At 37.9% G+C, this 17147-nt stretch overlaps 1 non-coding gene across 1 annotated transcript; it reads right to left on the bottom strand.

Moving 5' to 3' along the window:
• Positions 1 to 10925: 10925 nt before the first annotated feature.
• TRNAR-CCU (transfer RNA arginine (anticodon CCU)) lies at positions 10926 to 10998 on the bottom strand. The gene has a single exon. It is a non-coding gene; the product is annotated as a tRNA-Arg (tRNA).
• Positions 10999 to 17147: the final 6149 nt, after the last annotated feature.

Raw genomic sequence — 17147 nt, 5'->3', positions numbered from 1 at the left:
CACATTTGACGCAAGTAATAACGAAGCAGAATATGAGGCTCTAATAGCAGGACTTCGGTTGTCAAAAGCATTATCTATTGCAAATGTTACTATTTATAGTGACTCTCAACTTATAGTCAACCAAGTCCAGGGGGAGTATGGTATTAAAGAACCACGCTTGCGAAATATCAAGAGATAGTGCAGGCATTTCAAAACCAATTTCGGAATTTGAAGATATCTCGGATTTCGAGGAATGAAAATTCAAGTGGCGAGATGAGCTATCCCGACTAGCCAATGCCAAGGAAAAGAATCTAGACCCTTCGGTCTACATTGAAGAGATAACTTTTCCAAGTTATCATGAGAAAGAAATTTCTTATATTGAAGCGAACGTTGCTAGATGGATCCAATAATCGAGTATCTAAGGGATGACAAATTACCCGAGGATCCAGAGAGGCAAGGTTGATCAAGATTCGATCAGCTAGATTTGTCATTCGGAATGGGAGACTATACAAAAGATCTTATGCTGGACCCCTTATGAGATGTATAGGCCCCGAAGGAGCAAAATCAGCTTTGGCTGAGGTTCATGAAGGAATTTGTGGAGCTCACATGGGTGGACGAGCCCTGGCTCACAAAATTCTGAGACTTGGGTTATATTGGCCTAAGGTCCAAGAGGCTGCTATGGAGTACGTTCGTCGATGTGGTAACTCACAAATTCATGCTACAATGATCGAAGCGCCCGGTGGAAACTATGACTTCAATTCTAAATCCCATTCCCTTTGCAATGTGGGGAATTGATATCATGGGCAAATTCACCAAGGCATCAAAGTGGACGGGAATATCCGATAGTAGCAATTGATTACTTCACAAAATGGGTAGAAGCGCCAAATGCACCGCGCGGCAATTACTGGAGAAAAAGTGGAGAAATTTGTGCTTGAATCAATCATATATCGCTTTGGGATTCCAAAGATTATTGTCACTGACCATGGTACTTAGTTCGACTGTCCACAATTTGAGCAATTATGTGGAACATATATGATCGAGCATCGTATGTCCTCAGTGGCATACCCCCAAAGCAATGGACAGGTAGAGGTTACTAACCGAACGCTACTGGAAGGAATAAAGAGAAGACTCGAAGTCGACAAAGCTTCTTGGGTCGAAGAACTTCATAATGTCTTGTGGGATTATAGAACTACGGTTCGAACACCCACAGGAGAAACTCCATTCAGGTTGGCATATGGATCTGAAGCATTGGCACCAGTGGAGATAATGGCGGGGACATTACGGGATCATGAGTTCGAGGAAAAAGCAAATGAACAAGGGCTGCTTGATAGTCTTTATTTGTTGGACGAAGTTCGGGCAAAGGCAATAGCACGAACTCAACATTATCAAAGAAGGATAGCGTCTCATTATAATACTCGAGTGAAGAATCGTCGGTACTTAGCCGGAGATTTGGTGTTGAGAAACACCCTAGCTTCCGACCCGCGTCACCAAAGAAAATTGGACCCTTCCTGGGAAGGACCTTATATGGTTGTAAAACCGTTGGTTCAGGAGCTTACAAGCTGAAGAACATCAACACCCGAGAAGAGTTGGATCGTTCGTGGAATGCCAGGCATCTCAAAAAGTTTTATCCTTGATGATGATTTCAATTTTGTTCGCGATGTAATCATTTTCAACTCAATCAATGCAATTTTTGGTTTTCAACAAACTATCTTTTGATTGGGAGGCATCATACACTACATTCAAGAACAAGATCCAACTATAAGGCATCGGATGAAAATTCATGTGGGTCCTTCAACACTTATGGAATTTTTTCGGACTTTCTTAAGTCGAGGCATCGGATGAAAATCCGAGTGAGTTCCTTTTGCAAGGCGTCGGTTTGAAACCCGAGTAAGTTCCTTCAAGACTTATTGAATTTTTGAATTATCCTTAAGTAAAGGCATCGGTTTAAAACCCGAGTGAGTTCCTTCAAGACTTATTGTATTTATCCGGAAATCCTTAAGTAAAGGCATTGGTTTAAAACCCGAGTGAGTTCCTTCAAGACTTATTGTATTTCTCCGGAAATCCTTAAGTAAAGGCATCGGTTTAAAACCCGAGTGAGTTCCTTCAAGACTTATTGTATTTCTCCGGAAATCCTTAAGTAAAGGCATCGGTTTAAAACCCGAGTGAGTTCCTTCAAGACTTATTGTATTTCTCCGGAAATCTTTAAGTAAAGGCATTGTTTCAAACAACTAAGACCTAATGCAACAGCGATTCAAGTGGCTAGCAAAGTTCAAGATGAAGTTAATATCTTATTTCTTCAAAAGATCGAAAGAGGCCAGTATCAAAACAATTACAAGAGCTGGATACAATCTTCGGTCAAAAAAGAAAGTCATCATCAGTGACTGTCGAAGAAGTTATACAAGATCGACACGACTTTGCTAGAACAAACATATGAGTCAACCATTGGTGGGGATTCAAGGAAAAGAAGAGAAGAAATGAGGATTACAAAAATATTTCGGTATGCATAAAATCCTCCGCAATTTCATACTCTTTGTCCAGGAGAAGCATGGTCCTCAACCAAACTCGCATTCAGGACAAGCTCGTCATAATTGACTTCTTCCAGGGGAGAATAAACAGGAGAATCTTCCAGATAATGCATAATATCTGGATCAGAAGGTGGAGGATCAATCTTATCCTTGGTCCAGGTCGGGAGGAGGAATACCCGGTCGGTCATAGAATACTTCAGGATGGCAAACAAGACCTGTAGGGAGTCATATCAAAATGAGGATCCTTCCTTAATATTGATTCACATACTTCGTTCTCACCATCCCGATGCCTTTGCAAGTTATAAGCATTCAGCATATCAACAAAAGGCTTTCTGTGTAAATACTTGAAGACGCAGGCTCTGCGAACATCAGTTGGAAGGGATTCGGGCAAAGGAACGACAGCTTGCCTTTCAGGTAACGTTTTAGATCCTTTGGCTCCTGACTTTCCAACTGTTCGCTCCAGTCGCCGGATCTTCTCCCTGGCATCATCCAAGTCTGACCGAAGACGACCAATCATCGAATATTTTTCTCCTGCCACCTCCCAAGCTAGATTCCGAAGGCAAGCAATCTCAACATCTTTAGCTTCAGAGATTTCCCGAAGCCTGGAAACTTCATTGCTCAACCTACTGAGCCTAGAAACTGCTTCCACTTGGTTGTGGAAGTTACCAAAGAAGACTCCCGCAAACAACTTCCGAGTTAAGAAGGAGCGAGAAGAGTAATTTTTCAGAATCGAAGATAATGAAGAAAGACTTACATCACCAAGTGACTTCGTAAAGACTTCATCTGGAATTTTGGAAAGAACCTGCGCTCTCGAAGTCATTCGAGCAGCAGTACACCATTCCAACGCTCTGTCAAACTCGTTTGACACTAATTTAGGCGAAGGATGAGAAGTATGAGCTACACCAAGAGAAGGATGAGCTGCATCACTTGTCAACCGACGGCGCTTCCTAGTGGCAAAATCCTCTGACTCGAAAGGAGAGGAGGAGGATGCCAAACAAGCACTAGAATGCTAAATAGGAGCAGCACCTGCTGGGACCACACCTTCATCAGACGCCAACATAGTTGCCTCAGGTGCCCGAAGAGTCTCCTTCGAGGGTGCACCAACAGTCTCACCAGCAGGGGCGTCGGCAGCACCATCGACAACGGAGTGATCAAGATCTTCCTGGGAAAGACGAGCGATCACTTCGGGCAAAAGAGGTGCAGGGACGGCATCAATAGAAACTGTGGGAATCTGACTTGAAGATTCACTGACAGCAGTCGCCTTACACTTGGAGGATTCACTAGCTGAAACCACTTCACTGGCCCCAACCACCACCAACGGAACGATTTTCTTGCAAGATTTTTCTCTGATAAAGTTCGGGTTGATCTTGGGAGCCACTATGCAAACAAACAAGCCGTATCAGTACAGATAAAAACGACGACAACAAGAGGGAAAACCCTAGTTTTCTATCACTTTCGACAAAACCAAATAACTAAACCCCAAGTATAACTACTGTACAGTTTACTCAGGGGGGAAGTGGGGAAAGAGATGAGTAATCAAGAAACTCACTTGTTCAGAAGTTGATAGAGCTATTGTTGGAGTACGAGGAATACGGAAGCAGATAGCACTGTTTGCAAAATAAAATAACCGCAAGCACACAGTATCGTGTAGCTAACGGGTCGATCTCAGGGAGATATGCCACCTAGAATTCAACTTCTTAATAGTAATGCGAGAGTGGAATGATTAAATTTTTGTTAACTAATTACTTAAACTAAACCAACGATCCTAATCCATACATCTAATGCAATCGAATTGAAACGAAGAAAATAAAGCAAACATAACTAATGCATAAATAAAAGACAGGTAAAAAATGCAGATGCAACACCACCCGTCACCAAAAAACGAGGCACGACTGTAGGCTTGCTCCGGTTATGTGGTCCGAGATAATGAATGAACAGGCATAAAGTAAATAACAGAAAGTAAATAACAAAGCAATAAAAGGAAAAGAAAGCCTTAACCAAAGAGAGGCACGACTGTAGGCATCTCTGATCAAGGATCCAGGGAAGGGAGAACAATAAATAATGCTGAAAGTAAATCCTAAATTAAGAATATTGAGGGGTAGATAGAAGCGGGAATGGAGGGGGGAGAGAAGACTATTGAAGAATCTTACTTACTTGTATCTTCTAAACAAAACTTGAATAAACAATTCGAATCTCAACCAACCCTAACAACCAGATCTAGAATAAACTAGATCTGCAATTGCTAGACCCAGAGAGAAAGCGAATCTTCTTGAAACTTGAACTTGAACTTGAAATTGCACTTGAAATTGCATTGATAAAACTAAAGGAATTACACTTGCATAAAAGAAAAATTACATTCAATCTTCCTAAACATTCAATCTAAAAACTAGAACTAGAACCCACAAATTAATCAAAGAACTAGAGAAAACTAGAGCAAACTAAAGAGAATAGAATGCAAGACTAAAGTAAAACTAAAGAGAAAATCAAGTGTGTAAAACTAAAGAGAAAATCCAGTCCCTTAGACCTAAGAGGGAGGTAATATTTATAGAAGAATGAGAATAATTTACAAACAAGGAAAAATAATGATAATAATAATAATAAGAGAAAAATAGAAAGAGAAAAAACAAATAAAGAAGGAGCAAAAAAAATTCGTTAGAAAGAAAGAGAGAAAGAAAGAGAGAGAGAGAGAGAGAGAGAGAGAGAGAGAGAGAGAGAGAGAGAGAATAAAAATAAAATAAAAATAAAAATATAAACAAAACTTGCTTTTGAAGTTCACGTGAAGACAAGGTGGAAGAAAGAAAGAAAAGTGGAAGAAGGAAAGAGAAAGAAAATAAAATAAATCAAAAAATATATATATTTTTGTTAACAAAAATATAAGTGGGTTGGTTATTAAGGAAATAAGAAAGTAAATAAAATAGAAAGTGGGAAGAAAGAGAAAAAACTAATTAGAGAAATAAATAAAATCTAACAAAATAAAATATTCTAAAAAAATAGAAAATCCTAGTCTTTGACTACTTGTGGGCCCCATACAATTCTCAATTACAATAAACAAAAATAAAATAAAAATCCTAATCTAATTTTACAAGATATTCTGGAGTTGGCCCATAATTGCATCTCTAGCCCATCATGCTCCAAATCAGGCCCACTTTCGCACTTGAGAATTTGAACGGACCTCTTGATGTGTAAAACCGCATGTTTAATACCCAAAACTCCAGATATTCGCTAAAGTCCTAGAAATTCATAAAATCTGCAAAAACAACATAAAACCCAAGGTAGCTCCACTCAAAGTGTTAAAAATGCATGATTTATGCCCTAAGATTTCACACATAAATGTGCTCATCAAGCACTTTAGCAAATCTAACTTGCAGATAGCACGATAGATGGAGGGTACCCACGAAGGCTTTAAATAGCCTCAGGTACTAAGACGACGGTTGAAGGCTAAGGACAACCGATGACCTAGATCAAAATGACGCTTCGAAATCCGCAGAAAGCAAGATCAACGGTCGGAGGGATGCCACATGGAAACATGTGGAAACAAGCACCTGACGCAGAGATACCTCCAATCGTCGCACCGCCATTAAAATAATGGATGTATTTCCGATTCATTGAAAACAATGAATGGTATACAAAAGCAGGAAAACGTTTGAACTTCGCAGAAGGGAAACGTGTGGACTTTGCAATAAATGAAGTGGTGGGGAAGATAAATGCATCTTTCCGAAACACATCTTCACAGTATTTCTACAAGATTATTATTCGGCGGGGAATGTAAAGTTAAGTGATAAGTTTTATCATTTATACTTTGATATTCAAGGCAAGATTTCAGCAGGAGACGGGGAAATATAAAGGCCAACATGAAAAAGAAATGTCTATTCATTAAATAGAGGGTAAATCTTTACAAAAAGATAACTCCCTAAGCCTTTTCTTCATTGTTGCCCGAGGGACACTGGTCGGGAGGACTTTTCTCAGGATCTTAAGAAGAGCCTTCCTCAAGAATGGCATCGGCTGAGTCCTCTACAGCAGCAACTTGAGACTCGGCTTGTGATTTCTCCTCTGGAAGTGCCGGCTCGTCAACCAGGTATGCCTCATATTGAGGGTCAGATGGAAAAGGATCATCTTCTTCCTGAGCCCAGTCCGGGAGATCCATACCAACTTTCCCGAAGACCTCTTTGTGGCATACCTCACGAAAGGGAGTAGTGTCGAAGGCAGGGATTGATGCGAGAATTCGCTCCCAAACGTCGTTCTGCCCCAAGCGATAAGCTTGAATGTTGTAGATACCTAGCAGCTCGGAGAAAGGTACGCTGTTCAGGTATTTCCGAACACACTCCTTCCGAAGCTCTGGCTTTATATGCTCGGGCTTGCTAGGGATCGCCAACTTCAGATGTTCTTCGAGTTTCCTACTTTTGAATTCAATCCTGTCACCAAACAACGTGGCAGCTGCTTTTTGCTTCCTGGCCTCGCGCTCGGCAGCAGTGGCACGAATCTTCGAAGCTTCGAGGGCCTCCTTGAGGGAGATCACTTCTTCCTCATGCTTTTTCTGCAGCTCCACGGCAGCTGCAGTCAGCTGGTCTATTTCAGAATTGGCCTTGGCCAAATTCTCTTAACAGGTTTGCAGCAAGGAGCTGGCGCGACCAACCTGGCTCAATGCTTCCATGTGTTGATAAAAGCTCAACACAGCATTCCTAGGAAGGCGGAAAATATCAGAAGAAGTCATAAGAAATTATGAAAAAATAAGTAAACAAGAAGAGCGGTACCTTGTAGATTGACTAACAAGGGAGATGAAAGAAGAAATTCTACTAGAGACAAGAGAGAGAAAAGAGAGATTGAAGAAGAGAGGAATCATATATTCTCTCCTTCCCCTATAGTACTTTATTTATAATGTAAGTTAGAGCCCTATATGATGTTCCCAGGTCTCAATTCACGTTATCATTAGGTGATTAACTCATATAAATTATCAATTTAATTAAAAGAAAAATGCAACCTATAAACCCTAACCTAGCCTAACGATTCGGTCTTGTGATTTAACAAGAAAACAGAAGCAAGAAGAAGAAGAAGAAGAAGAAGAAGAAACACAGAGATGATTACGGAGTTCGGCAATATGCCTACTCTCCGGGATTTAGGTATGAATCCAATTCACTAAGTCTTGAGATGTTACAGGTTTAGGGAAAAAGAAAGAAATACAGAGAACACCTATTACAAGCAACCATAGAGGCCAATACTTCCATCGAGTGGTCTTCTAGAATCACTGATCAAAAACCCCCCACTGATCTCTTCAAAGAGCCTCCAAGAATCCATCACCGCAGCTGTTCGAAGAAGAAGAAGCCATGAAAGCTCCAGAAACCTCAAAATCGCAGAACAGAGGAAAAATCCCCAAATCGTATTTGCATATATGAGAATGAGAGTGAACCAAGGATAAAGCTATACATAGCAATGAACCATCAATTGAACCAACCGGTTCAATTTCACTTAAACTGTGAAAAGTCCAGATTAACCCCCAACACTATATTATTTAGGAAAGCAAATATTGATGAGAATTTCAACAAAAAATAAACATAACATATAACTCAAGATCTTCACACTTCAGCTTTGACTTGCACACTAAGTAACTTGTTGCCCAAGTTACTTCGACATGTTCATTTTGTAGCATGTTTGCCATATCTAAAAGTTTTATTTTATGTATTTTCATTTTTATTTTATTTTATTTTATTATTATTTTTTATTTTTATTTTTTTTTGTAATGCCATTTGTTTTGACTGTCCATGCATTTTATTTATTTATTTATTTATGTGTTCTTCTTAGTTTTTATACACTAAGTTGTATTTGACATGTCAGAATTCTTAGAGAAGGACTTTAGGATGGATGGGTGGTCAAAGAGTAAGAATGCAAATGTTAGGTCATCTTGGAAAGCCAAGGATCTAGGAGTAGCTCCTGCATAAGTGTGGAGGCCACAGTGATGCATGGTTATAGATCAAGGCTGTCCTTTCTCTACTTTTTAGGGGACTGATTATTTTCCCAAATGATAAGATCCAATTTTGTGAAATTTTTAGTTATGTAGTCAACAATGGCTACATGCATGATGGATCTCTGTACTTATTAGCTGTTTGGAGGGATAATTAATGGTTCGTTGATTGGGACCTAGTTAACAGACATATTTCATTCCCCTCTGTTCTTTTCTTACTTTATATTTTTATACAGTTGATTTCACTACCAGTTGCCACAGCCCCAACTTGTATGTACCCTATGCTCAGTGAAACTTACCTTTTGTGTGATGTCGCAAAAGCTATTGTGTATGAGCTTGGGGCTTCCCAAGTTGGCTGCATTACCTGTCTGGCACACTGACCTTCCTGTCCAGATATATAAGGGAGCTTTCAGTGTTCAAATACGTTGCGTCCTATCTTGAGCTTAAATCATGAGAACTGAAGTATAGAATCATGGTCCTTTCCTAGTAACACACAAATCGGTGTCAAACAATAAAACATTAGGAAAATAGGGTGTACTTGTATCATGGGATATTATTCTTCCTGGCTCATAGTGCTCGCATGCTGAATGCTTGGTCATGGGTTCAAGTCCTTAGCACAGCCTTCCGGGGAACATTGGCAAGGCTATATGTACATTTGAACCCTCCCAGACCTAGCTAGATGCTGAAGCCTTCTCCATTGGGTACAGCCATTACATAATTCTTGTTTCTGAGGTTCAAAAGCTTTTAGGTTACAAGGAAGACAGAGAACATGTTTTGAGTATGAACCTAGTTTTCAGGTCCCCTTGAAGTGTTTCTTGTTAATTATTTTTCACCTGATAATCGCTGTAGTTGGTTGTATCTTTTTCCTCTCCCTCTCTCTGCGAGGTAGAAGGACCTACCTGTGAGAAGGGAAAGGCTCCTGGCTTAACTTATGAACTAAAACTTATCTCTGATGGAAAGAGCAATTCCACTGCTTGATGGCTGTTACTTTAAATTATAAACTTACTATTCATTTTCATAAAAAAATTTAAGACAGCAAGCAGAGGCAACCAGTAACTTCGTTGATATTGTCTCTTATTACCCTGAATAGATAAAAAAATTTTACTACAGGAAACCAATGCCAAAACACCTAGGAAGTTTACTACCAAATTTCAGAGGGCCTTCTGTAGCATCATACACCACTGATAATATGAATGTGCTTGGTTACATGAGTGAAGGTCTTCAGTTTCTTGTAATATGAGGCTTTTAAGCACAATTCTTCTTCTTACTGTCAGAATGAACACTAAGAAAAAACGAACAAACACGGTAACAAACTTGGTGACGCCAAGATTTGACATGATTCACCGTTGACTTTCATTATGTGTGAGAGAATGTTAAAAGGAAGAGCTCTCAAAACATACAAAAATTGCATTACATTCTCTCTCCCAAAAAGAAGTTGAAAATCCCTGAATCTCACACTTACTTTTGCGATAAAACTTGAGGCATACAAATGGCTCTAACTGGGTAAATAGGTCAATCCATTGGTTCACTCTTTGATCTGGTACCCTAATAATAATAAACTAATAAGCTTCAAATGCTTGAAGTTGTAGTTCAATGGTTAACACAACTAAAAAAGAAGAGAGGTGTTGGACTAACTTTCATTTTTCTGAAATTTGCAAAATTGCTCAGATGATAGCACTCATAATTTTATTCACTTCTGTTGTTCTTTGTCATTTACTGGTATTCTCTGATTACATCAGCTTCTTTGTTGATGTCCATTCAATGAAATTCCTTATAAACCGTTTTCCTTTTTCTCTGCAATAGACTTATTTCAAACTTGTTGATGTACCCACCTGTAGCCAAGGACCTCCCTTCTAGATTTCTTATTAACTAAATCAAAACCATGCAGGGAGAAGGACCAGGAAGTGATCCTGAAAAATGGAGGGAGCTTTTCCTATCTGCAAAAGTTCAATAGCTAGATTTTATTGGTCTTCATCCTGAACTTCCCCAGGAAAAATGGAAATTCAAATAATCTGTACTGTGATTATAGTTGAAGGAACAACAGCTTCAACCTAATTGCAGATGGAATCATTTGTACGTGCTACGAATCTAATATGCTATGTCTTCCAGTTCTTCAGAAGCCCCAGGACATGGAGAATTTAAAGAAAGACTTGTATAGATTGGGTTAGGGTTGTATGCAGGAACAATGTACTATTCATTCATGGTTCTACTATGTTTGAAACCATATGTTATGAATCTTCCTCAACTGGAATAACCAAGATTTTTTTTCAAAAGTTCGAATTATTTGATTTAGGGTTCTTGATAGCAAGATGTGTGAGACAGGTTGATTGCAATACCAAATGAATCTAAATGGTGAGAACTAATTTATTTCCTTTACCTAACATGAACAAGATGTTCACGGAATATCCTTTAGCCTGAAGTTCTTTGTCGAACATTAACTAAAACAAAAAGATTTTTGCGTTTGACGCGCCAGGAAGGGGTCGAACCTTCGACTTTCTGCTTAGGAAACAGACGCTCTATCCACTGAGCTACAGGCGCTGCTTTGCTCAATGTATCGACGCCTAATATTTTGACTATATTATCATCCAGTAAAAGGGCCTATGGGAGTGAAAAACCTCAATTGAGTTAGAATTTCTGTTTTTTATTCCTAGGAAAGCATTCATTTATTTCACAATGGTTGTAGATGATGCATAATGTGGGATTTCAATGAAGGCTTTGTGACAGCTCAAAGCAAATTTGGGATTGGTTCTTTGGCAATTTAAGTTGAATTGAAAGCCATTAGAGATATCATCCTTCTTGGTTCCTCTTTGGGTGCAGTTGATGTACAAATTCATTCTGATTGCTTACCTATTGTTTTGGCTCTTCAAAGTCACCAATAAGCTTTGGATTGGATGAGCTTTAGCCTAATTTTGGATATTGTTTTACAATTATGTTATTTACTTAGTAGAGTTACTTTTACTTGTATCCCTAGAGTTAGTAATGGATTTACAAACTTTCTTGCTAGGGGTACTCGTAGGTTTTCCCCTCACAAATCTTAGTGGGGTCTACCACCTTTGTTTATTGTGGACTCATTGCATTTGTATTCATCCTCGGACCTTTTATCTTTATTTTAATATATATATATATATATATATATATATATATATATATATATAATATATATATATATATATATATATATATATATATATATTATATATATATATATATATATATATATATATATATATATATATATATTAAAATCCCACCTAAACAATTCGTTCAAGACATTCGCTCAAGACTTCTCTCCAAGACTTCTTCTCCTATTAGCTCCTCTCTTTTTTTTTCAACCATAGTGTGTGTGTGAAGATTCCTTCGGTGATTGACAGAACTTGGTTCTGCCCAAAGGATGTGAGGGTCAGGTGACCAAATGGACTATGTGGTGACACTTTAAATTTTCAAGTCATAAAAACTTCAAATTCTCAGATTTGATTTAAACTTCAGTTACTCAAAATCCTTCGGTGGCACCATCACATGCTTTTTCGATTCTAATTTAAGAACTTTACAGAATCAAGATGCCCAACCACTACCCACGCTGCCCTTACGCACAAAGCTAGTGGGACTTACTTGTAGGACTTTAGGACCGGCACATCTGATATCTGTATTGTTCAAAAATCAGCCAGTACTCAGGCCTTATAGGAGGAATTTTACGCCCAGATTTATCCTTATAATAGAAATTAGAACTTCATCTTTAGCTTTAAAAGGTTAAAACTTGATAAAAACAGAGATCAGCAGAAATAATTACAAGAAAAAGAATTTACAGATGCAACTATTGTTATTGATGCATGAAGTGCAAAAATTCGTAGTGGGGCCTAGGAGAGATGATAGAAGCACGATTGTAGGCTTTCATCCTCAAATCCTTCCTCTACTAAATTAAAGAACAAAATAAAAAGAAGCAGAAACAGGCCAAGAAACTACATCTCAATTACTCAGGGTTCCCTTTCGGGTTCCCGAAAACCATAAATAAACCAAGTAGGAAAGGAAAGACTCACCATTGTAGACAAATATTCACTGTATTGTATTCAGAAGTATTACAATTCACAGAGATAGAGCTTCTTCGCTAACCATTACAGAAAACTAAAACTAACACTCTTTCTTTTCTTCTCTCAGTCTCTCTTTTTCTCTCTCTCTCTTTCTTACTTGCAGAGTACAGGAAGATATTACAAAAGTAAAAGTTCTAAAGTTGAAAGTTCCAAGGGTCCGAAGTCTAAAAGTTCAAAGGTCCGAAGTGCTAAGGTGTAAGGCCCTTCGTTTACAAGCTTATTTATAAGCAAAAGAGAAGACTTAAAACAAAAGAGTAACTATTCAGAAAATTGACCCATTACTATTCAGAAAGGGACATTTACTATTCATCTTGTATCAGTTTTTCAAGTGACGGAGATCTTTTATTGATTCACTGTTCATGTTTGGACTTCTTCTTGTTCTACTATTCATGGACAATTTTGTCCTTCTTCTTTTTGAGAAAATCCCAATATGTCCTGCAACTGTTCATCTTGTCAATAATTGTGCTGACGCAGGTGATGATGTAGGGACCATTATGCGTGGAATATTCTGTTGTTGTAGTGCTCTTCTAGAGTCCCCTCGAGGCATTCTATGTGAATAGTAAATTCACTGTTTTCCTCATTGATTTGACTCAGTGTGTTAACCCGATTTTATCCAGCAGGGTTTTTACTGGGTTGGTTTTTACTATCCAACAACGTTTACCAAATATTTTTCATGGTTGGTACTACCATGGTTGGTTTTTATTATCCAACAAAGTTTACCAAATGTTTTTCATGGTTGGTACTACCATGGAGTCTATTCTTTTCCAACTCACGGGGTTACTGACAGAAATGTGGTTTACATGGTCGTCTGATGAGGGAATCACCCCTTTGTTCACTTTATATTGTGAGTTGAAGAAGAAGCCTTTCCGTTTCTTCGACGAACTAATTCAAAATCAGAATCAATCTCTTCTGATTGACTCAGTGGGTTCATTGTTCTTTCAATCATAGCCTGTGGGTTTATGGGCCCATGATGGCTTCCGCTAAACTGTGCAAATTGTTGTTGAAGAATTTCACTGAACTGTGCAAACTGTTGTTGCTGGAACTTTTGAACATCTCCCAATATTTCATTCTTGAATTCTGTCATGGATGTGTTTGCAACTTGAGCTGCTTCTTGTGTAGACAGAATATTATTGTTGCTCTGTATTCCAGATGATGGGGCAACTTGTGCTTTGAGAACTTATATGTCAACCAATAAGCTTTTGTTTTGTGCCTCCAATCGTTGATTGGCTCTGTCTTTGGCTGAATTATCCATTTGTAAGTTGTTGATCCTTAATGTGCAACTAGCTATTTGATCTAACAATTCCTTGTTCTTATTTTTTATGGGCTCACACTGTTGGCATGGTAAATTCCTTTGAGCCATATTCGAGAAAGAGGGTTGTTGAGGAGGTGCACTACGTAGTTTTGGATCTACATAGTAGTTTGTTCCCAATATAGATCTTGCAAATATTTGAGCCTGTTCAAGTGTCTCATATCCCTCGTAGAGGGGATGAGGATGTCCTTTCAAAACATTTATGACGTCTTCCCATTCAAGGAGTATTCCTGTATTGTTCCCTTGAGCAATGACGTAGAATTTGAATTTACCTTTCTTTGTTCGAAGTTGTGCAAAGAGAAAGGCAGCAGCGTGGATTGCATTGGCTAATCCAGGAATGGGCTTTTGTTGAGAAATGCTTCTGTTGGCGGTGTACCAAATATTATCAAGATAGATCTGTTCCTCATCGTTTATCAAATAATTGTTCAGATTGTCGAATTTCATGTTTGCACTTCGGAACAAAACATGATGTCCAAAATTAATGGTTTCAGGTGGTGATGGTGTTCTTTGTGGAGAAAAGGGTGGGAATGTTCTACTGGCGCTGGTATTGTTGAAAGTACCCATTATGCTAGTAGGTAATCTCCTGGTTTGAGCAGGAGTTTGTCGAGCAAAAATTTGTGAATTGTTCACAAACTGTGATGGGGTAACAAGAGAAGGTTGAGGATTTTCTATTTCTGTTATATGAAATGTTGTAGGAGATTGTTCAGGGGGTATACTACTCCATTCTACAATAGCACGGATCATGTCGTCTTCCTGTAATCATAAAATAGAGAAAGTTAATCAGGGTCCTGTAAAATTTGTTGTATCCTGGATAGTAAATCAGCTGTTTTGTTATCTACTCCCTTTATATGTTCTATTGTAATTTTATATCCCCTGTTATAAAAATGGTTTCTCAAAAAACCCATCTCTTATGCTGTATTTTTCTTTCATTCAAATTATTGTATGCTTTGACTATGGCTTCACAGTCTGTTCGAATTGTAAAAGATCTATTTGTTAAAAATATTTCAAAACAATCAAGTCATTTTAATAATGTCTCAATCTCATATTCAATAGAAGTTAATGTCTTCACACTAAACTTCCCAGAATTATATCTATTGATTTCCTCAGTAGACTTGGGATGTTGTTCTGATAGTTTAATCTTGAGAATGACTCCCCAACCATCTTCACAACCATCAGTTTCAATTATTCTATAGTCTTTATCTGTGGATAAACGTAAGGATGGTATATTAGTAAAAAGATTTTTAATCTGTTGTACTATAAGTATGTCTTAATTATTCCATCTATGTTCTCCATTTGGTGATGTTTTATGATATAAAGGTCCTAAATATTTTCCTAAATTTTGAATGAAAGGTTTAGCTTGATTTGCTAGTCCTAAAAATGACCTAATTTGTGTTATGGAAGTTAATTTGTCCGATTTTTTTTTTTTTTTTTGTAGCAATATGTGGTTGTAGTTTTATTGTCCCATTGCCTAATTCCATTCCTAAAAATTTTATTTATTGTTTTCCTATTTTCATTTTCTTTTTGGAAATGATTAGCAATAATATTATGTCTACACAAGCAGCTCAAGTTGCAAATACATCCATGACAGAATTCAAGAATGAAATATTGGGAGATGTCCAAAAGCTCCAACAACAACAGTTTGCACAGTTTAGCGGAAGCCATCATGGGCCCATAAACCCACAGGCTATGCTTGAAAGAACAGTGAACCCACTGAGTCAATCAGAAGAGATTGATTCTGATTTTGAATTAGTTCGTCGAAGAAACGGAAAGGCTTCTTCTTCAACTCACAATGTAAAATGAACAAAGGGGTGATTCCCTCACCATCCGTCTCACAGCCATATGACGTAAAACTAAGGCATGGTTTTAGTGGACCTTAGCAAAACCACTAAGATTTTGGCCGAATCTATAAAGGACCACATGGTTCATCAGACGACCATGTAAAACCACATTTCTGTCTGTAACCCCGTGAATTGGGAAAGAATAGACTCTATGGTAGTACCAACCATGAAAAATATTTGGTAAACTTTGTTGGATAGTAAAAACCAACCCAGTAAAAACCCTGCTGGATAAAATCGGGTTAACACACTGAGTCAAATCAATGAGGAAAACAGTGAATTTACTATTCACATAGAATGCCTCGAGGGGACTCTAGAAGAGCACTACAACAACAGAATATTCCACGCATAATGGTCCCTACATCATCACCTGCGTCAGTACAATTATTGACAAGATGAACAGTTGCAGGACATATTGGGATTTTCTCTAAAAGAAGAAGGACAAAATTGTCCATGAATAGTAGAACAAGAAGAAGTCCAAACATGAACAGTGAATCAAGAAAAGATCTTCGTCACTTGAAAATTTGATACAAGATGAATAGTAATGGGTCAATTTTCTGAATAGTTACTCTTTTGTTTTAAGTCTTCTCTTTTGCTTATAAATAAGCTTGTAAACGAAGGGCCTTACACCTTAGCACTTCGGACCTTTGAACTTTTAGACCTTAGCACTTCGGACCTTTGAACTTAGACTTCGGACCCTTGGAACTTTCAACTTTAGAACTTTTACTTTTGTAATATCTTCCTGTACTCTGCAAGTAAGAAAGAGAGAGAGAAAGAGAGAGACTGAGAGAAGAAAAGAAAGAGTGTTAGTTTTAGTTTTCTGTAATGGTTAGCAAAGAAGCACTACAAAAAAAATCACTATTAGTGGCGGTTTTTTCCGCCATTAAAAGTGCCAAAAACCGCCACCATTTATTTGGTGGCGGTTTTTTAAATCGCCACAAATCCACCACCAAAGGCACCGCAGCCATTTAATGGTGGCGGTTTATGGTACCGCGCGTATAACATGCAAATAGTTGTTGTTTTTTAAACCGCCACTAATTATACAATATTACTGGTATTGGAGGATTAATTTAGCTTATTTAGTGGCGGTAAACAGGAAACCGCCACTAATTGTATGATATTTAGTGTCGGTAAACAAGACACCGCCACTAATTGAATGATATTTAGTCCCACTATTACTAATTCTCTGCCTATTAGTGGCGGTTTTTGTTTTACCGCCACTAATTAGGTTAATTTTTTTTTTAAATCCCCTGTATTTACTATTATTACATTTATTCTTGAAAGACAGTACAAATACATAAATACAAAGAAAATTCAAAAAAACTAAAAGTATTCAAAGAACAAAATTTTAAAAAAATAATAATAACAAATATATATTAATCAAGTCAACTGTGTACAAACATACAAAAGTTAAATGTAACACTCAACTTGATGTTACATTGTTAATCTAAACACCAA

This window comes from Hakea prostrata, chromosome 8 (assembly GCF_041222555.1).
Source record: "Hakea prostrata isolate BN-2017 chromosome 8, UWA_Hpros_2, whole genome shotgun sequence".
NCBI classification, from domain to species: Eukaryota; Viridiplantae; Streptophyta; class Magnoliopsida; order Proteales; family Proteaceae; genus Hakea; species Hakea prostrata.
Note: the sequence above shows the minus strand (reverse complement) of the source record. Positions and strands in the feature narration are given on the sequence as shown.